The sequence below is a fragment of the Gorilla gorilla genome, chromosome 5 (genome assembly GCF_029281585.2).
Source record: "Gorilla gorilla gorilla isolate KB3781 chromosome 5, NHGRI_mGorGor1-v2.1_pri, whole genome shotgun sequence".
Lineage (NCBI taxonomy): Eukaryota > Metazoa > Chordata > Mammalia > Primates > Hominidae > Gorilla > Gorilla gorilla.
In genome coordinates, this window is record NC_073229.2 from 153,850,967 (window position 1) to 153,874,376 (window position 23,410).

General features: G+C 40.4%; 1 protein-coding gene across 2 annotated transcripts in view; it reads right to left on the minus strand.

The window, feature by feature from the left end:
• Positions 1-23,410, minus strand: part of ARHGAP18 (Rho GTPase activating protein 18) — a 136,696-nt gene that overhangs the window by 86,240 nt on the left and 27,046 nt on the right. The window contains exon 1 of one of the 2 annotated variants that reach the window (XM_055391637.2): positions 12,982-13,076. The exons of the other annotated variant lie outside the window; for it this stretch is intronic. The gene's annotated coding sequence lies outside the window, so the exon portion shown is untranslated. Of the gene's footprint in view, positions 1-12,981; positions 13,077-23,410 lie in introns of those variants that run through there. 2 annotated transcript variants of the gene reach the window in all.

Here is a 23,410-nt window from a genome sequence, read left to right on the forward strand (position 1 = left end):
ACACAAGCAAAGACAGAGTAGTAAGCATGGACGGTGGGTTTAGAGAACCGTGAGTGAGGTGATGTAGACAGACTGCATTCATTTTCAGGGAGGTACAACCCCCTGGGGGAGGGAGAAGGCACCAGATGGGGGGTTGGGGGTGGAGGGAATAAGGCTGCCGCCAAATCCTGCAGGACCTTGCTTGTCAAATTAAGAACCCTGGAATGCAGGCAGTACGACAATGGAAAGTTTTTAAACAAGCAAATGTCACTATCAAATTCCTGTTTTAGAAAGATAATTCTGAGAAGGCACATCCTGAGACAGCCTGGGGCCAAGATGCTGTGGTGTAAACAGATCGCTGAGCGATGATAAGGTCCTGAATCCAAAGGGCATTGGTAGAAACAAAAGTGAAAGGACACATTCAAGAAGCTTTTCCCAAAGAGAATGCCTTGGTGACCAATTAGATAAAGTAGATGAAGGAAACAGAAGAAACAAACATGATTCCACAGTTTGTTCTTGGACAGGAGGGTAGATGGCAAAGTCATCAACTGAGAAAGTGAAGATAGGAAAAAAAGAGCAGGTTTGGCAGAGAATGTGACACCCTCAGTTTGGACCTGCTGAATCTGAGGTATGTTGGAGACCCTTGCTACCTAAATGTGCTCCACAGACCAGCGGCACCAGGCATCAAGCTTGCCAAAAAGGCAGAATCTTAGGCCCCACTCCAGATTTGTGGGATTCAAATCTGCATTTTAACAAAATCCCAAGGTGACGCCTGTGCACAGTCAAATTAGACAAGAACTGATCTAGACATCTGAAAGTCTAGGTTGTGCCCATGAAAGAGTTACTGGCTGGAGATAATTTTGGAATAATTAGCATATCCATGAGAGTTAAAATGATAGGAGTGAAAGAGCTCAACGAAAACAAATTTAGGATGAAAGAATCTGTGTGTGGTGTGAGGGAGGTTGCATGTTTGGAATTGAAATAAAGAATCATCATAAAGGTCTACAATGACTTTCTTGTTAAGTACATTAAAAACGGAACCAAGAAGAAAAGGAAGAGGAGGAGAAAAAGAGGAAACAAAACCTTTAAAAAAAAAGAAAAAAAAACCAAAAGAATCACAATGGTGAATTAACATTAAAGCTATAAAGAACTTCTTTTTATGATTAAGACAAACTTATAATAATGTTCCTTAATAGTCAGGGATGCTGGGCAACAAAAATTTGATACGAGTGGAAGCAGAAATAAATGGAAACTATAAAAAAGAAGTGGAAGCAGCCAGGTGTGGTGGCACACACCTGTAGTCCTAGCTTCTGGGGAAGCTGAGGCAGGAAGATTGCATGAGCCTAGGAGTTCAAGTCCAGCCTGGGCAAGAATCTTAAAAAAAAAAAAAAAAGTGGGATACAAAATATGGATAATTTGTTTAATAATAATTTGTAAAAAAGTTAATATATGGGACGATGAATATAAAAATATTAACAGTGGTTTGCCTTGATAGTAGGATTATACTTTGTTCATTCTACTTTACTGTTTCTTTCCCCCTATTTAATAAATATCCACCCTTTTTCTCTTTAAATGAAAAAAAAAAAAAAAAGACACTATTTGCTGGGGTGGGGGAATCAGAAGGCCTGGATTCTTGGCTAGTTTTACCAAGCAGCTAACTGACTTCAGGCAAGTCATTTCACCTCTGCATGCCACAGTCTCCTCAGCTGTATAATGAGGGGCTTGAGAACAAGATGTTCTCTTCTAAGAAGATTTCCAGCTGTGACTTTCTATGAACCAAATTGGCAGCAAGGTGAGATTCATGTGATGTCTCTAAACTCTCCCTTGACAACACCACAAATAACGTGCAGGGTATCCGTTTGGCCCTCCACCCTCAGCCCATCCCAGTCTCTTCATCCCACCAGCTCACCCAGCGAACAATTTTCCTGGAGTTTTGTTCAGAACCCAACAGCTGTTTAGAGCTGGTTTCAAGTCCACCAAGCAGTCATCTGTGTCCTCTGTTTCCCAGGTGACACTGTTGTCACTACCTGGTGTTGCCACACACACACACACACACAGGACACAAAGCCCCTGAAACCAAGGGCCCCTCTCAAGATCCAGGCAAGCTGCAGCTCTCTGAGGCATAATACTCTCTGAAGGCTCCATGCTAGATGCCAAATGATTAAAAACCATTGTGCATAATTACCATTCCATGTAAAAAGCCTTAAAATATATTTTTAATGGTTTTACTGCAGGTCACAGAAGCAAAGGCAGGAATAGCAAGCTGTGCTCTTTTATGTGGGAGGATAGTGCACATGAATACAAATATGGCAGAAGATGAAAGTACAGCAGACAAGGACAGGCTGCTCTTTCAGCAGTGACAGCAACCCAGTGTGAAGGGCCCATCAGGGCATGGTGCCTGCTTCTCAGCTCCTTGGAACAAATACTCAGTGTAAACGCACTCTCTCCTTTTGAAGTGGGTGCAATTTGTTTATTGTCATCCTCTTGCCTTAAATTATGCTCCAATATGGATCTGGAGAGGTGTTTTTGTTCTTCTAGTGCAGAAGTCCTTCACATTAGCCCATGAACACTACTAAAGCAGTTCTTCTCCTGTAATACATGCTTCCCTCTACAGCAAAGTTGTAGTCAGATGGCCTCCTTCAAGTGATACTGAATGCCCATGTGAAGCCTTCTTTCTGTTTCACTGTGCAAGGATTCACAAGCATGACCTTGTAGCCATAGGCAAAGTTAGCTGTTTGGTTAAAATCAGGGTACCTACAGCTCACACTGATACAAGATTCACTGCTCTCTACGCCTTAATTAATTGGTACTGCTTAAATATAGAGAGGCACATTAGGCTAAACTGAATGTGTAAGTGAGGAACAGTACTGATTAAGCCTGCCACCTCTTAATTCCAACACATCTCAATTCCTAATAAGAAACTTAAAAGCCTAAAATCTGCCAGAAAAAGAGAATTATCATGCATTTGAAATGTAAATGTTAATTAAAATTTTATTATTTATGCTGCCCAGTTACTCCACTGTAAGAATTAAATTTAATAATTTGTCAGGGGCAATTATCACAATAACGAGACTACGAGGCAGTTGTCATTATAACCCCCCATTTTAAGGATGAGGAAACTGAGGCTTAGAGAAAATCAACATCGCCAGGAAGGTGAAGATGCAACCCAGGCCATGTGGCCACAAAACCCACGCTCAAGACTCTGTATGATAAATGCCTTTGAAATCTGTCCTCAGCAAGGGTAACACAAGCTGTGACAGGGTTTAGAGCTGAAACGACTCTAGAGATCACTAAGTCCAGTCATTCTCAACCTATCTAAGCTTCACAGCTGACTCATCTGAAGAAGAGCAGCAAATACACTGTGATTATCAATGCGCTCAAAGACATATGTGATAGATACGAATGATCCAGTCCCTATCTTGCTCTGACAACACAGGCTTTTTCTTTTTTTCTAGATATGAAGATAAAAAACAAGGTTCAAGTCTGGTATAAAATCCTCTGCATCCTGTTTCCTACGCCCCAATAATTAAGTCCAGTCCTTAATTACTCAAATGTGAATACGGCAGAACAGAAAAATTGGGTGCTTTGCCCAGTAACCTCCAGGTAGTTAATAGCTGCACCAAACATCTAAAAAGGTCTCCTGACTCCCAGTCAGGAAACAGCATAACCAAGTATCCTCCATTAGGACAGATTGTATCGTGACAGAGGAAACACATTACTCTTCAACTTTATCACCAGGGTAATAAAGACAGGCAATAAATACTCTTATTGTTAATTATTTTCACTCTGTGAACTTTGACAGTCCAACCCACTGATCTTTTGGCTAAAGAACAATTAGCCACAATGATAGCACTTCACATATTCTCCACCATATCCACACGTACTGAAATCTCCTTTGGAAAGAGCTGTTCATACTAAGATTTTAGCAATCGCAAACTGAAGTCCACCAGGGTGACCTGGCAGCCAGAAGTGTTTTGTTTGGCCAGCAGGGTGTTTCAAACATTTTTAAATTGGTTTACCATGTTTTTTTCTTGTAACATGTTTCTCTGAGCAGGCAGCAGGTGCGGTGGGGCTGGCCCCTTTGAACAGGTTATCTACCTCCCAGTTTGGCACAGCCCCCACCAATCCCATCTGAAAGCTATGCTATCAGTGGGTCCCTGTGGGCCTCTGGGTTTGCAGCCTCTGCTTTACTGCATTAATATTATGGGATTAAAATGGCATGACTGATTATCTCGAACCCATCACCAATGATTGGCATCTGAATTCTGCACCAAATAGGGCTTGCTTTATCAAGACAGCAATGAACATAGCAGGGGATGGGGAGATAGGACTGAACTGATGACCAGGAAGGTTGATTGTGGTCCTTCCTTTATCAGTAAATAGCAGTATTACTTTGATCAAGTCACCTACCCTCAATGGATCATGGTTATTTCCTCATTTGTAAAATAGGAAAGTTGGACTGGCTACTTAAGGTTTTTTTTTTTCAACTTTGAAATCCCATGAGATGTTTCTTACCCAAATTGTGTACAAATAGAGGAATTTTCCCAGGAATAGGGATGTTAGTAAAGAGTGGAACCTGAGAAATGTGGTGTCTTAGGATTCACCTAGACTAGAATTTGCAACTTGGTTTCATCATTTTCCATGAGATCAAAGGCAAGTTATCTAAAACTCTCAGAGCCTCAGTTTCCTCACCTTCATTCATTTACTCAAGATTGAAGTAAATGAATTTGAGCATCTACTATGTATCAGATACACTCTAAATGCTGGGGATTTAGTAGTGAACAAAACAGTCCGTGGTCTGATGAAACTTACACATTCTAGTGGCAAGGAGACAAAAAATAAACACAAAGATGTATAACCAGTCAGGTGGTGAGAAGTGCTATGAAAATAAATTAGGTGGGTTAAGAGGATGGGTGGGTAGCAGGGAGCAGTTTATTATAGATGGAAGAGAAGACCTCTCTGATGACACTTGAGCAGAGACCTGAATGAAATGGGGGAAGGGGATAGCAGGCGGGGAGTTTCAGCCATGCAGATATCTGGGTATAGACTGTTCTAGGTGAGTAGTTATTATTGAAAATTTGATGATGTGAGAAGCAGAACTCTGACAGAGCCTTTAGCACTTTTTAGAAGTGTGATAAGTTCCTTTCCTCCCACCTCTTCATTCCCCACTTTCCCTCTTCTATGCCTGTTTGTCTTCAGGATCTACTCTCTGCCTTTACATCAGCCCCAAACACAATACAGCAAAGTAGACCAAGGGTCTAATTCCACATTCTAACCAATGACAATCTACATCTGTCAAATCCTATTTTTAATAATGAAGTAAAAAGGCTGGTGCAGTGGCTCACGCCTGTAATCCCAGCACTTTGAGAGGCTGAGGCGGGCAGATCGCTTTGAGCTCACAAGTTCGAGACCAGCATGGGTAACATGATGAAACCCCATCTCTACTAAAAATACAAAAAAAAATTAGCCAGGTGTGGTGGTGCATGCCTGTAGTCACAGCTACTCGGGAGGCTGAGGTGGGAGGATGGCTTGAGCCCAGGAGGCAGTGGTTGCAATGAGCCAAGATCGTGCCATTGCACTCCAGCCTGGGCAACAGAGCCAGATCCTGTCTCCAAAAAAATAAATAAATAAATAAAAAATAATCAAGTAAGAGAGCCAAGTCTTGCCTCCACTATGTTCTGGGAAAGAACCTTTCATAATAAAATGCTCCAAAATACAAACAGATAGTTAATAACAACATAGAGCAGAGCAGAAGAGGTTAAGATCACAGTCTCCCTATCAGAAAAGCCTGGATCATATCCCAGCTTTGCTGCCTGCATGACCTTGATTAAATTGCTTAACCTCTCTGAACCTCGGTTTTTTCACCTGTGAATTAGAGACCAAGAATGTTACCTTTTTTCAGAGTTCAGGAGAAACTTGAATGAGATACGTACATAAAACACATGCAACTTTCTTGGCACAGAGGAAAGTGCTCAATGATGTGCATCTGTTTCTATCAGGACTTTTAATTACAAGTTACAGAAATCAACTCTGATATCTTTGCCTGCTGCTAGTCTACTGGCAAAATAAATACATTAAAAATATAAATTAAAATAGAAAAAAATTAACTCTGATGAAACCAAGCAGAAGAGAATTTTATTAAAAGCTTACTAGGTGGCACCCAGAATGTCCAACAGCCAGGAATAATGCCTCAGATCACGCCATGGACTGACCCAGGAGCACCAGGGAGCAGCAGATGATGATGCTCACACCAGCAATGCCTGTAGCAATTGACACTGCCCTCTTTTTCTGTGGAAAAGAGGGTTATTCTGCCTCCCAGCAAAGCTCCGAAAGTAGAGAACTCCCCACACCAGAATGAGCGCTCAGATGCTGGGCAGCCAAAAGAACGGCAAGTGTCTAGCCACACCACTAGTGCAATACAGTCCTCCTCCCTCCATATCATGGGGATTGGCTTCAGGGCTCCCTGTGGATACCAAGCCCTGTGGATGCTCAAGTCACTGAGTTGGCCCTCTGTTTCTGTGGGTTCTTATTCACAGGGCCAATGGTATACAGTATCCTCATCAAACCACCTTTGGAGCACCTACTAGTTGCTCATGCTACTTCGGTCACCAAGAATGCCCCTGGCCCTCTCCACACACTTCAGCCACATCCTGGAGGCCCCCACTCTGGGATGCCTTCAACCTCACTCCAGGGCCTGCCTCCACCCTTCCCCAGCTACTTCTCTTGCATAGTATCCTATTATAAACTGATTTACATCCTGACTATACCTGCACATACAGAAACCAATGCTTTTTAGAAGTAGAGATCAAAAACAAGTGTATATACAGTTGTAAATAACACATCCTGGTTTACTAAACATTTCTGTGTATATCTCATCCCACAAATAAGGTTACAAGTCTTGCTTGATTGGGAACACCATTTTTCTCCTGTACCTGTTAAAAGCCTATTTCCTATTCTTTGTTGATGCTTAATAGCGCTTCCTTTAAATCTGGGATGAAGCATAGTTTTTTTATACAGAGGGTCAAATGTCTAATTCATCTACAAATATTCCTTTGTTAAAAAATAAATTCAAAGTCTTACATGGAATGAGAAAAGTAATCAGTCAATATTGTTTCACAATATTGAAGCACTTACAAATTATAATACATTTTCATTTTATAAACTCATTTCTTTTAATCTAAAGGGAGTAAAAATATCTTCCCACTCTGGGAAGTAGGGGAACCTACACTGCCCCAATTTTACTAAGAAAAAAAATTTTTTTTTCCCATGGAATAATATCCCCATCTTGTGGGCACTGTTGTTCAATGTTTTCAAAACTCTTAGCAACATTTTTAGAACAGTGACATCTCTTAATACTTCTCAGGGATAGACAGAATTGAACTACAACCCCTATTTGGCCCATAAGCCAAAAGTTCCCTGTATCTTTAATAAATGCTTTCTGCACAAAGCATTCAAAAATTTAAAATAATCAAAATCTATAATGAGTCAGGCATCAACCAGGTCTATATAAAAAGAAAAATATATATGTGCGTGTGCGTGTGTGTATGTGTATGTTGTGTATGTGGATGTATATGCATATATATCTTTAGATTCACGGGTACCTAAAGAGAATTCCTGCCGTGAAAGGATTCTCTACTCACATGAGTAATAAACTTATTCAGGAAACATATATTGAGATCCAAAGTGTCTAGTAAGGCATTGGCTATTCCCTTCAGGTCAGGATTTGCCAAGCAGAAGGCAATACATACATGGAGGGCAAGGAGAAACTGACAAGAAACTCACTGGTTCCCAGCAGGCTCTTGGCCAAGGACAGGAGGCTGATAATATCTGCCTGGGCTCTTGGCCAAGAGGAGGAAGGTTACTGAGCATTTAGAAATATGCATGCACAAAAGAATTGAAAATCAAGAAGGGAGAGGAGGGTTATGAAACAATGGAACAATGGAAAAGCAAGGGAAGAAAGCATCAGTGGTATCTTTTTCATCAAAGGGAAGGAAAGACATGCACATCTATCAAAAGGAAGTAAAATGGAAGTGAGGAAAGAGGCTGACAACAGTTTCCAACTCTTTCTCCCTCTGTATGTCAAATGCCCCTTGGATATGCAAGTAAATCTGCAACTTCAAGATACCATAGATATGTAAAGTTCCCTAGTCAGCTACCTGCCATCCATTTGGAATTATCATGTAACAAGCTTATCTGGTCTTGTTTATATTAATTTCCCTCATTCAAATAGTTCTTTTCTAGAGATAATGTTTCCCAAGCCAGGACATGATATAAACCCACTATTTCTGGCCATATTTATTTCAGATGACCTTTTTCATTGAAGAAGGGTATCACTGCGTGATGGAGTACATGTGCAATATAAATACAGCATCCTCAACCCCTAGTCCCCAAACCATCAATTTACCCAAATAATCACACACACACACACACACACACACACACACACACACACACACACACACACACACACACAGACACACACACCACTAAAAACAGTCTATGGACTCAGTACATTTCAACATCTCCAAAATCTCTTTTAAATCTTTCTAAACCATAAAAGAAGTCAGTCCCAGGACAGCCTGGTCCATCTGGTCCCGATTCTTCAGCCTGATGTTCAAGACTCTATGAGCTCTGCCCAGCTTTTCTCCATTCCTCGTCGGGTTCCTCTCCCACTTCTCCCTTCAAGTCCCCCACTATGGCCAAACAGTACCAGCTGCCGGAGCCCACCAGGCACTTTTCCTACCTCAGAAGCCTTGCCTGTACCGTCCCCCTCTGTCTGACACCCTCCACACTTCCCTAACGCCCACACTGCAGTGAACGTCCTCCACTCGATCTCTAAACGTCTACCACGTTATGCACTGCTCTTCTCCAACACTCACTGAATGATTCCACAATTATGATGAGACCCCTTTAGTGATAGTCTGAGGCTGCAGGGAGAATTGCAGGTTTTGAAGTCCAACAACCTTGCTGCTGACTGGACACAGAACTCTGGGTATCATATCTAACCTCTTTGAACACTTGTTTCCTTATTTGTAAAATGAAAGAACAATACCTATCATCTTGCATGGCTGTTAAGAGGACTAGAAATATTCACATAAAGGGCCAAACAGGACTGCCTCAACTCCAGAGAAATAAAACAATTACGCGGTGTCTGTAGGACAGGCTGTGTGCTCAGTGAAAACAGAGCCAGGCACTACTCTCCTCTGTGGTCTCCGTACTCCAACTGCTGTGCTTGGCATCTAACACGCACTTTTTTTTTTTTTTCTTGAGACGGAGTCTCGCTCTCTCTCGCCCAGGCTGGAGTGCAATGGCGAGGTCACGGCTCACTGCAAGCTCCGCCTCCCGGGTTCACGCCATTCTCCTGCCTCAGCCTCCCGAGTAGCTGGGACTACAGGCGCCCGCCACCATGCCAGGCTAATTTTTTTGTATTTTTAGTAGAGACGGGGTTTCACCATGTTAGCCAGGATGGTCTCGATCTCCTGATCTTGTAATCCTCCCACCTCGGCTTCCCAAAGTGCTGGGATTACAGGCGTGAGCCACTGCGCCCGGCCCTAACATGCACTTTTTAAAGTCAGGAAAAATAGGCCAGGCGCGGTGGCTCATGCCTGTAATCCCAGCACTTTGGGAGGCCAAGGCGGGCTGATCACCTGAGGTCGGGAGTTCAAGGCCAGCCTGACCAACACGGAGAAACCCCGTCTGTATTAAAAATACAAAATTAGCTGGGCATGGTGGCACATGCTTGTAATCCCAGATACTTGGGAGGCTGAGGCAGGAGAATCGCTTGAACCCAGGAGGCGGAGGTTGCAGTGAGCCGAGATCACGCCACTGCACTCTAGCCTGGGGAACAAGAGTGAAACGTCTCAAAAAAAAATAATAATAAATTCAGGAAAAATAACTAAAATAATATGCATCAAAATGTTAATGAAGCTATATTCAAGCAATGGTTTTATATGCAATTTATTTTTTTTATTTGTACTTTTCAGTATTGCCTTAATTTTCTAGAGTGAACAAATATTATAAAAGTTATGCTAAATATATTCACTATGACACCATAATTTTGGCACACTATAATCCCTGTTACACATTGCAAGTAGAAATTACATCAACTTTGTATCTATTTATCTCTTATACTTTGTATAATTTTTCTCCTGAGGCACTTATGCTGGCATAAAGCTACTTTGCGGGACTGAAATAAGGACAGTTTTTATTAAAATTCCCCTTAAATTCAACTCCAAAACACCTCCTCAGAATTTTTTTTGTGACTACAGTGTGTGCTAATTTGGTTATCAGGTTGAAACTTTCTCTGGTCTAAATTCAACTTTTTAAAAAAAGGAAACAAACCTAAGAGAGCTTACATTATCACTTCGTGGGTATCTCATTATTTTGACATTCCCACTTTCTTATATGGTAGGTGTCTACAGTCACCTGGAGTTTTAGTATTTTAAATATTCTTCAATATATTGTGCAAAGTTAACGCAAGTGGAAGATGGAGAAATTCTCTATTTCAGAACTGAGTGGCAACAATGTGCCCATTAAAATGAAAAGGAAGATCACATATCACAGGTAACGTTTTTCCTGCATTCTGGTAGAGAATATTCACACCAAGGATGGAGGGTGGTACCCTCTCATAATTTAAAAGCAAAACAAACTGCCAGAAGAAAAGGCTACGTTGGTGGACAGTTAAATTATTTGAAAAGTCTGTTATACCACCTACTTCGCATCAAAAGGAGACTCACTCAGATTCACCAAAAGTATGTGAAGTCGTAACTCTTTTTTTTTTTTTTACTGCCTCCCCCCACCAAGCCTTTCTCAGCCTACTCCCCTCCTCTAGGAGCTGCCAAATCACAACGCTCTGCTCCCCTATTCTCACCTGCTGGCATCAGCAGGAACCCAGCTCCCCATCAAGACCCCCTCAGGTTCCTCCCCTCCACACAGATCTCTACTTCCTCAGGCCTTCCTGGAGTCCCAAGAAGTAGCTGACTTTTACCCAATTCCCAATCTGATGTCAGTTTTTAACACTTCCCAGTACTAAGCCCTTCCCAAGATAGAAAACCTACCTCTTCAAATCATAACATTTGCAGTTACAGTATCTTAGAGATGTCAGGAGTTAGAAGCCATGACACCCTCTAGTTCAGTGGCTGTCAACCTTAACACACTTGTCTTTAACCTAATACCTATTTTATAATCTTCACCTTTATGATTCTGAAGTAAAGTTCAAGTAATTTATCTATACATAATCCTGTGTGTATGCATATGCCCTTTATGATAATATTAAGGAGAAATAAAGGAAAATAATTTAAAATAGGTATTTCAATATGTGCCTGGACACTAACAGACATAAAATGAAGTGGTCAACTGTTTATTATATTTACCTATAGAATGAGTTCACATTTGGAAAAAAATAAGATCAGAAAACATTCTGCATGAGAAATACAAAAATTAAAAGGATAAAGGGACAAGTGTGTTCATCTTCACAAATGAAAATGTGAATTAGGGCCAGGCGCAGTGGCTTATGCCTATAACCTCAGTGCTTTGGGAGGCTAAAGTGGGAAGACTGCTTGAGCCTGGGGGGGTTCAAGATCAGCCTGGGCAGCAAAGCAAGACCTCATCTCTATAAAAAAAAATTAAAAATTACCCAGGTGCAGTGATGTGAGCCTATAGTTCTGTTAATAGCTACTCGGGAGGCTGAGGTGGGAGGATTGCTTGAGCCCAGGAGCTAGAGGCTACAGTGAGCTATGATCGTTTACCTGCACTCCAGCCTGGGTAAACAGAGTAAGACTCTGTCTCTAAAAATAAAAAATAAAAAACTTGAGTTAGATTAAGCAGAGGTGTGACTGACTTGTACATGACATCTTCTCAGGAATGCCAACTAGGTCATTCTAGACACCAGACAATTCTTTGTTTGGCAGGTCTGTCCTGAAATTGTAGAATGTCTAACACAGCTGGAACCTGCCCTACAAATGATGGGACAACATAAAACACCCCCACAAATTCCCAAAATACCCTTTAGAGGGCACTACTGAGAAGTACTGATCTAGTTCACTCCATTTTGCCTCTGAGAACACAGAAGTTCGGAGAGGTTAAGTGATTACAATACTCACAGCAGGAACAGGTCACAAACCATGACAAAGTGGGTTCCAGAAACCAGTCTCATATCACCACCCACACATACACGCGCACACACACGCTTCCTCTCCCCTCCTTTCTTCTACTCCTGGCTCAGATTTTTCATCTATGTCCTCTGCAATCATCGCCATTCAAATTTAACCATCTGTGTCCCTCTGACCCCACCCATCCCAGGTTCTTCTGAATTGTGTGTGCCAACCTTACTCTCCATGGTACATCAAGTCTCACTAATGTGGCCACAACCTTGGCCTTAACTCAGATCACAAAGATCTCTAACTTAGCACAGCCTCCTCACTGTCTCTGGGACCTTCCAGTTCCATCCCTTTATGTCAGTTCCTTCCTTCCCACTCCCAACTCAGCACCCAAGAGAACTCACTCAGCATTGCTCCCTCAACATTACCCATTATGTGTAACATGGGTCTTGGTTGACACCCACTGTTGGCTTTTTCCTTAGTCCTTACTACACAGAAGTGTGAAGTATATTAAGTTCCATATCTACACAGGCTTGCAATACTTCCTACTCACCAAACACAGTACAATTCTATTCAGTGTAGTTCTAGTTGTTTAAACATTTTTTTCCAATGGCTGTCCCCAGTATGCTAGGCTAATGCCTAATTCAATCAACCTATAGGAAACAACTTTGCTTTTATAATAATTAGGCAATAAATAATGAGGATGCTCCTTCCAATAATGTCTTTGTTCATGCTCTATGGCTAAGAAGAATGCCCTCTTTCTCAAAAAACATATTTCCTTCAAAATCTGGTTCTTGTTAATATCCTCAGTAAAGCTTTCAAGACCTTAGCACATACTGATCTCTGAATTCTCAACTTATTAACAATGACAGACTTTCAGAGAAGAAAGAAATCTACAGATTACCTAGTCAAGTCACTTTATTTTACAGATGAAGAAACTGGAACTCAGAGAAGGGAGCAAGCAGTCTCCAGTGATATAACCAGTTGTCTGCAGAGAAAGCTGCAACATGGGTCTCTCCACTTCCTGCCCAGTTTCTTTTGAATACACCAATGACTCATTTCATAGCATTTACAGACCTTTCAAAAGATCAGAATTGTTTTTCTTTAAAAATATGTTTCTGCATAAATTTTAGAAAGATAAGTCTATTATGCTTCACAATGTCCTTCATCTAGTGCTTAAAAATGGAAATATTTTTGTTTGCTATGTATTTTCATACTACATGGAAATTAATACAAATATCCAGTTCCTATTTCCCTTGTTAATTTCTTTCTCATTTTTTTTTTCCCCAAGTCAAAAACCATCTGCAGCTTGCTTCCCAGGACAAAATAGTCATGCCAAAAAAAAAAAGTCTTAAATAGAGTAGCCAAATCAATGTCCCAAATGAAGGTTAAGTTGTACAGCATTTTGGTTTCAAACCAGGTTTATTTTAAAAGTGTTTTTTCTCTTTATAGGAAGGATAGAGTAAAGGAAATCACATTTCTAAGTGTGCCTGCATGCCTTAACTATTAGTCAACAATGATTCATACATTTTTAAGCTCTTATCTGTCTCAATGAAACTTCTCAGATCTCAACTATTTATATGGTAAATGCCTTGAACGATCAGAATGATCAGATTCAATTATTTCTATTCTTTTCATGCACTTATTTTTACCATTTGCTTCTTAAATTAATGTACATCAGTTAACTCTTTTTAATGGTATCTGTAGAAAAGACCACAGTCAAAAATCCAAAATAACAACTCATTTCACCAACTTTGAAAATCTGATATTTCTATTCTTTTAGGTTATTTTATAATATATTTTAAATACAACTGCAATGCAGAAAAGGAAGCAGATACATTATCTCAAATCTTCTAAACTGAGTGACAAAATAGAGAAAGTTTCAAAAGTACTGGCTCAAATTTCACTGCCTTAATCTCTAGGCCCACAGAATAATACATACACACACACATACACACACTCCTCCTCTTTGAAAAAGATAGAAACTGATTTGTTTTAAGCTTCTTCCCAACTCTGCCTCAAGCTTTTAATCTCCCCATCACTAAGGAAATACATTTTATTACAGTATTTTATAAACTGTCTTAAAATTTCAATTAACAATTTTTATCTACATGAAAAGTGTTCATTAAAATTCTCATTATTATAACCACCTGGTATTGAAGAAACAAGTGTAAGAGGTTAGCAAGGAAGGAGGCACACAGGAAGATTTGTAATACATGTCCACAACTTTAAAAAAGACACTATAGGCTGCCTGCCTGGTTCCATCATTAATTGTGAAATCTTGAATGTCACTTAATCTTTCTGGCCTCCTTCCTTCTTTGTAAACCAAGGGAGAATATGAACATGGTATCTGTTTAAACTTTAAAATTCTATGGTTCTAGGACACTACAAAAAATGTACTGAATTATTTTTCTGTGACATGACTGATTAAACAGCTTATATAAACAGTCAGCTCTCCACGTCCATGCGTTCCACATCTGTGGATTCAGCCAACCATGGATCAAAAATATTCAGGAAAAATAAATATCCCACAAAGTTCCAAAAAGCAAAACTTAAATGTGCTGTGCACTGAGTATTATGTTGAATCTACGCAAGTAAAGTGATGTATGGGTAGTGTATTAGGTATTATAAATAATCTAGAGACGATCTAAACTATACAGGAGGATGTGCATATGTTATACTACACCATTTTATATTGGGGACTTGAGCATCTGTGAATTTTGGTGTCCTCAGGGGTTCCTGGAATCAATCCCCCACGGATACCAAGTGAGGACTGTTTATGTTTAGTTAGCCCCTCAGCAGAGGCCCTCCCCAAGAGTTAAATTATAAATCCCTGATGTTTGTGACATCAGTTCGCTATCACATATTAAGCGTGGCCAACTGAATCTATGATTATTTCACAAATTTCATTTTTATAAGGTGTCGCCTCCATTCTTCATTTTAAAAATTTTGACAAAGTTGCTAAAGAGCAAAACAGCCACGAGGGAACACAATAATAATGAAATGATACCAGCAGCTTATACTTACTGAGCTCTTATCATCTGCCAGAGACTCTTAAACATCTGCACAGGTATTTTTGCGTTTACTCCTTACAATCTTGCCATTCCAATGTATCAGTTGAGAAACAGAAGGACAAGTGGTGAAATAACGTGGCCAATGTCACATTGTAAGTGGGAGATCTGGACTTAGACCCCAGGCAATCCACCTTCAGTTCACTCAGGTGGCTAACCCCCTCACCTGGGAGTCTCTAATTAAGAGGTTGAGTGGCGGGAGGCTGAGGCAGGAGAATGGCGGGAACCCGGGAGGCGGAGCTTGCAGTGAGCCAAGACCGCGCCACTGCACTCCAGCCTGGGCAACACAGTGAGATTCCATCTCAAAAAAAAAAAAAAAAAGAGGTTGAGTGGTAATAGGTGGACGTTAGTTCAATCTCACACTGATGAGCTACATAACCCTAAAACCCATTTTTCACATCTGCAAGGTGTGGGCGGGTGTTGGAGTAGCCTTCACATTCCATTATCTGGCAATGTAATCTGGAAAGCCCACAAAAGCATTTACCACAGACATCTAAAAAAGATGGATACTTCTCTCTGGAACACCTCTTGCAGCACAGCCACCTGCCTTTTCCCTGCTTAGTATAAATGGACCTAAGAGCAAGGAAACAGCTGGGTTCCCAGCCCTAAGACATTATGAGAGAGTATCTCAGAGGGAATAAGAAATAGAGACTTAATTGTTTTTCCTTGTTCCTAGAGATGCAGGTAATAAATTCCCCTCCATACGTCCCTATGTCTACTTGAGCTGTCAATCAAATAGCTACCATTTTTAGACCAATTCCTACACCAAGTTTAGCCAAGAGCCACTTCACTCCACTGTACTCCACCCCACCCTCCTCCATGCTTGTCCGCAATTGGAGGAGCAATTGAATCACATGTAAGGACTGATCAATAAGGGGCCACTGGGTCATTTTAAATGGCAGCTCTTATTTCTGCTCAATGTTTAAAACAGATCCACCCAAAAAACCTGGTTGGTGCCATTGGGGCCAGGCACTTGATCCATTATATCAAGTGTCAGACTCTGATTCTTTCCTGGCTATGTTCCAGAAGAGGCTACTGAATGGTAAGAAAGGTGGGAGAGAATGAGGAGAGCTGCTGACTGGCCAAGCTTCCTCACATCTTATGCAGTTGGTCAGTGTTCCTTTAATAGATGGGAAAGTAGTAATCTGTAGCAAAAGTAGTCAATGTCTTCTAACGAGGGAAAGTGGTAAGGACTGTTATTTCTGCTTTCTAACCACCCACAAAGGTTAAATTACCCTAATGAGTTGCAGAGGGGGGCAACAGGTCCAATAACACCATTAGAACCTACATCACAGGGTCAGTCTATTCAAGGGGGTTTAAGGTATTCAGAAACTGAATCTTCACTAGTATATGAAACCATCAAACTATCCAAAAATCAACTGTAGGTGGTTTATGAGCCCCCACACCCCTGGCATCTCCACAGTTAGAGCTCACATGGAAAACATTCCTTTCCCATCCTGAAGATGGAATGGAAAGACTCAATCTACTCATGGAGCTTAATATTATACACCTTATAGAGCTTCACTTTTAAATGTTACAATAATACTCTTTAAAGCGCCTGCAAAGTGTGATGCATTGAGCAAGCACTCACTACATAACACTCATCAGGGATTGTAGGTTCTGTTCCTTCCATCACCAGTTAGACATGAGCTCCCCAAGTAGTCACTTTACCGCTCCAACCTGCATTTCCTTGGGTGTGGAAAAAAAAAGTTATACCAAATGAGATTCAAAGTCCCTTAAACACAAAAATCTATAACTACAAGGTAAAAGTAATATCCTTGAAAATTATCAAACAATTAGTGGTTTATCTGAAAACAGATGAAAAATTTTTTGTCCTTTTTTTTTTTTTTTTTTAAGGAAGGAAAATAGAGGATTCCGGGCCAATAACACCGCTGAATTTTTGTATCACTAAGCCTAGATAAGATAAATGGCAATGCCAGATCTAAAACGTAAATTCAGGGAGACTGTCAGAGTCCTGTGCCAAAGGTCAAGTTTAAATAAAAAGTTGCTTATGTTGGCCGGGCGCGGTGGCTCACGCCTGTAATCCCAGCACTTTGGGAGTCCGAGGCAGGCGGATCACGAGCTCAGGAGGATCGAGACCATCCTGGCTAACACGGTGAAACCCCGTCTCTACTAAAATTACAAAAAATTAGCCAGGCGCGGTGGCGGACGCCTGTAGTCTCAGCAACTGAAGAGGCTGAGGCAGGAGAATGGCGTGAACCCGGGAGGCGGAGCTTGCAGTGAGCCGAGATCGCACCACAGCAGTCCGGTCCGGGCGAAAAGAGCGAGACTCCGTCTCAAAAAAAAAAAAAAAAAAAAATTGCTTTTGTTGACTAATATACCTCCATCTACCCTTCTTTCCTTGTTCATAATAATTACACTAACTTATGGTTATGGGTAGCTAGTTTTAGCCAGTTTGGTGCACTCTTGCTTTCACTGAGTATACCAATTTAAAGTTCTGACTCTAAAAGAAATGAGACACTGTTTTAAAGCACTTAGATTGTATCTCTTGGTTATATTTGTGTGTGCTATTCAACAAACTCCAGGAAATGTCCTCATTGATGTTTACAGAACATTCAATGAAAGACGCAAAATAACAATGGCTGCACTATTTCTCAGAATTCTGTTATCATTAAGAGTACCTTGAAAAGCTGGCTGGCTCTTTCCCACACATCCCCAACCCTCTTGTCTTTTATTATAGCAACACTGTTCACAAGTCACTTCTTCCTATCATCATTTTTCCTTGTCCTTGCACAGAAACCTTCGCTCCCAAACTTCAGCACTCCCATCACTGGCTGGTATTTAAGCTTCCCATACAGCAATAATATTACCACCAAAGCTATGAGTAATTTTAATGTGGGAAAGGGAAAGGAAATGCAAGATAGCAATAATTGAAAGGTAAAAAACAAAACTTGCCTATGAGTATCATCCATATTTTCTTTATCAGCTCTGCCTTACATTTCTACCAAAGTAGAACTGTCCTTGTTGTTGTCAGATAACAGAGAGATGATTACATGCACAGAAGTTATACCAGCTCACCCTGGGGAAGGTGCAAACTTCAAGTATGTGTTATTTCACACCATGCCCCATTGAACCCCAGAGGTCTGTAAGGTAGGCCCTTTTGGGTCTCCGATCAATATTTACACAAAACATGAAATAAAATTCCCCCTTACATCTCTGAGCACATATCTGAACTTAAATGCATTATGGATTAGAAAGTTGCAGTTCTCTATTGATCTCTTTTCCAAATCCATGCTGATACAACATTTGTGCTGAAGAAAAGCTGTACAGGAAAAAATATTGCTCAAACATATACAACACACTCAACGGATGCCTGGCAAAATGCAGGAGCCGCTGGCATCTGTACTTATGGAGATATAGCAACCAAATACATTGTAATTTGGAAACAAAACCATGTAAAAGGTATCTGGGGGAAAATTGTGGAAATTTTAATATGGCCTTCATATTAGACCATAATTATCTTTGGTGTGATAATGGTACAGTGCAGTGGTTCTCAAACTTGCCTGCACATTAGAATCACCTGGGAGCTTCACCAAAAACAAACAAACAAAAAATACGTATGCCTGTGACTCATGCAGGGATTGAGATTAATTTATCTGGAGTGTGACCTGAGCTTTGTAGTACTAAATTTTTCTAAATTTAAAACTTCAAATATAGACATAAGATTTACATGTATTCATTAACCCATTGTAAAAATTTCTAAGTGCTTAAATTTTTCAAAATAAAAAGTTGAGGAAACAATATCAACCATCTTGCTCATGTGATCATCTTAGCCAAGATACTATCTTAGGTACAAAATTCAGCATATCACAAACAGAAAACTACTTTCAGATGATAGGAAATGTTTAGGAATTCACTAAGTAGCTTAATAAACTGTAGAATAAACTCTTTTGGCTTCAATGCTTATTTTTAAATGTTTTTAAAAGTTGAAGTCCAGTGCCTTACTTACATTATTCTGAATATCAATTGTCTCTATAGAATACTGTAGGCACAGGATCCATTTGGGTTTTATCTCTACTGACCCTAAAAACACACTTTAAAGTACATTTTAAAATAAATCCTTACTATTCATCTGATTTGTCCTAATTTGCCACTTTCTCTTAAGAGATACAACAAAAATGTTCCAATTAATATTGATTCTTCAATCAGTCTAAACTAGTGCCATCTGTCATCTGGACAGTTATTATTCATAGCAAAACTGTAGTTATTATTCATTATTTATCTCTCACCAACCTGATATTTTTCCCTGGCAAGAACATAAAAAGAATAGGGAGAAACATAGCTGGAAAAGCAGATTGGAGTCCTGATTTCGAAAATGTTCATACTTAAGCATGTACTCATTTGGAAAATATTTATTGAGAACCTACTACATGCCAAGTAATGTGGATACAATTATACACAAGCCAAACATGATCCCAGATTTATAGTTATGTTGGGAATACAGACAAACACACATGACACGATTAGAGGGCTGCTTTTGGAAAGTTAATCTGACCATCAGAATTCAACTAAGCCTGGCTTGTAGTAAAAGCTGATATTATATGTAAGTAAACAACAGGGTGTTCTTTCATGAAAATTAAGTTTGGTGGTAGGGTCCTCCTGAACAAGTTGCTTTCCATTTCGTTTTTATTTCTCTTCCCTCCTGTATTGGTTTCATGTGGCTGCTATAACAAATTACCAAAATTTGGTGGCTTAAAACAAATGAAATCTATTCTCTAAAAGTCTGGAGACTAGAAATTTAAAAGCAGGATCACTGGGCTGAAATCCTAGTGTCAGCAAGGCAGCACTCCCTCCGAAGCCTCTAGGGATCCAGTCCTTGCCTCTTCCAGTGTCTATCTGGCAGTACCAGCATTTCCTTGCTGTGGCCACATGACTTCAATCTCTGCCTCCATCTTTACATGCTTCTCCTCTGCATATCAAGTCTCCCTCTGCCACCTAAAAGGATACTTGTAATTGCATTTAGGACCCAACTGGATAATCCAGGATAATCTCCCATCTCAAGATCTTAACTTAATCACATCTGCAAAGACCCTTTTTCCAAATAAGTTCACATTCACAACTTCTGTGGATTAGGACCTTTTTAAAAATTTTTGGAAGCCACTATCAGACAATCATACCTACACAGAAAGCCTAAGAATGAAAAAGGGTAATAAGAAAAAAAATACAAATTTACTAAGCCAGAGCATTTACAGTTCTGCTCCAAACATATCTGAAGAGTTTTTCTGCTTCTGAATAGGTCCCCAAAAGCAAGGTTCTCTACTCCTAAGTTATTTAAGGCGTTTAAGGTGAGAATTTAATTAAATTATACTGGGAAGTACCATACAAATTAAAACTAATATTATACCTCTTCTCTCCCCCTCTCCTTCCTCCTCAATAATAACCTCAAATTTCCTTTCGAACAGCTCCTGTAACTTTTACTGACCCATTTCAGAACTCTGGCTTGACACTGCACTGTATTAATCCTGGGAGAAAGAGCCCAAGAAAGCTCAGCAAGCAACCCCCTACACAGGGCCAGTTCTCAGGAGCCTTTAGGGTCAGAGGTAAATCTGGGCAAGGCCAAAGCCTGGTCTGGTGGCACCCTGGAGCCAGATGGTTTCCAGAACTGGGAGAGTAACATGGCATTCATCCAGGGGACATGCTCCTTATAGTTGCTTTTCCTTCACTAAAAAAGGAATTCTTGGCTAGAGAGCCTAAAAGCCTGAAGGCAAAATTATATGGATAACCCAGAGAGTATGTATGGACCTCAGGGCTCCAAGGAAAACAGTGAGGAGGCATTATGACTTTGTACTTCAGCAATGACAGCAGTGGAGGATGGGCCAAATCTCTGCCTTCCCGATAAACCCTTTGAGTAGAACTGTAACACAGCCCACCATAATCCTGACTTGCCTCCTTCTCTAGTTTCCTGGATATGGAGAATTGCTGCCATTCTAGAATCCACTTGCCAAGATCCTTAATCAGAAGTTTTTGTTGTTGTTGTTGTTGTTTTTTGAGACGAAGTCTCACTCTGTTGCCCAAGCTGGAGTGCAGTAGCACAATCGCGGCTCACTGTAACCTCCACCTCCCGGGTTCAAGTGATTCTCCTGCCTCAGCCTCCTGAGTAGTTGGGACTACAGGCACGCACTGCCATGTCCAGCTAATTTTTGTATTTTTGGTAGAGACAGGGTTTTACTATGTTGGCCAGGCTCGTCTTGAACTCCAAACCTCGTGATCCACCTGCCTCGGCCTCCCAAAGTGCTGGGATTACAGGCGTGAGCCACCACGCCCAGCTAGAAGTATTTCTTAACATTGTTAATACTTAACAGTGTCCTCCAAAAAAGAAAACATCCTGAGGTAGAAAACCTACATATAAATCAATAATTCAATGACTGCTTGTGTATAAGCCCTGTCTACTTTCTTCTCTCTCCAGATCTGAATTAGTATACAAATTCAATCTTCAGCCTCTTAAGCAAGAATAAAAATACCACATCATATACTATGATGCCATTACAAATATATTCCCATTTTATTTGAGCTATTAACTTTTTTTTGCTTGTATAAACAGAATAAATAATTCATTTCATGGCTTAAAACATAGCAACATGTAGGCAAATGCAAAATAAATAGCAAATCAAAATCCGTGAAATACTAGACAAGGGTTGTCTGATGTAGGGTAAGCACTGTGAGACAGTCCAAAGACAACACATTGAATTTCACTTTGTTTTCAAAGAACATGGTGACCAAGTTCACAGGTTAGGCAATCCATTATCCCTTCTTCTTCATTTATTGGCTTGCCTTCACCTAGCAGAAGTTTCAGGCAGCTACACAAAAAGTCTATTGTTTCCTCTCTGCTATATCTCATCAAGTAATGTCCTTTCACTCCAGTGAAAAGCCTATACTCTTACTGAGCTCATCTTAGCTTATTAAATTTATAATTTAACAACTGTGCCAACACACTGTAATTACAGAATCATTATGTGGTTTTTACATACAATCATTTTTTAAAGGAAGGCTCGCTGGAGATTCAGTTTATGAAAGCAGATATTACATCAATCCCCTTCATACATACTGAAGAAAAGCTCCTTCACCTCCTACTACTACTACCCACCCTAACCCCCGGTTTTGGCTAAACCAAGGAAAGGACAATGTTGGTGTCTGTTAAGTATGAAGACATGCCAGGGTCAGAGAAGAAATAACTCCAGCTTGGGAACATAAAACAACCCACGCCTTTCTCTTTGCCAAGCCAGAATCCTGACATGACCACTTCTGAAGCCCCCTTGCCTCATTTCCCCATGTTCTGAGGCTAGCTTCCCTCTCTGGCAGACCCCCAGGACAATACATGAGGTCTTACAGCCAAGTAGTCCTACAGATCCAAGAGGAATCAAAGCATAGCTGTCACCCACACAGGATGCAAATGGCATCTCCTCATGGACAACTGGGTGCCATTATCTGGAGATGGTTACTGAAACACAGACTTCTGACATTAGTGTTAGTCGAATTCTAAAGTTTGATCTGGTAAAAATAAACTAAAACCCTAGAGACACAAAGCAACATTCTTATGTCCCAAAGCATCATCACATAATTAGCAAACATTTATTGACTGTCCACAGCCTGCCTGGCATTAACTAGATGTTGAGATTCAGGAATAAAGAAAACAACATGTTTAATGCCTTGATGAGTTTATAGTCTAAGATGGATAGAGTAACTGGACACACAGCTGAGAATAAACAAGGGACTGAACAATAAAACACAATGAGAATTTTTTTGAGAAAACTGCACACATAATGCATTTTAATCAAGGTAAACCATATAATACATTTTAATCAAAAGACATAGCTTGATAATATTACTATATTCTATTGATTGTTCTATTTCTTTCTTTCTCGTTCTGCTTCTCCTTTCTGTTTCTACCACCATGGTTATTCTTATTCAGACTTATATACTTCAGGAAAAAAAAAGTGAGAAATGTGTTTTGTTTTTCCTTTTTTTTTTGTTTTTGTTTTTGTTTTTTTGAGACGGAGTCTTGCTGTGTCTCCCAGGCTGGACTGCAGTGGCGTGATCTAGGCTCACTGCAAGCTCCACCTCCCAGGTTCACACCATTCTCCTGCCTCAGCCTCCCGAGTAGCTGGGACTACAGGCACTCGCCACCACGCCCGGCTAACTTTTTGTATTTTTAGTAGAGACCGGGTTTCACCATGTTAGCCAGGATGGTCTCGATATCCTGACCTCCTGATCTGCCCACTTCAGCCTCCCAAAGTGCTGGGA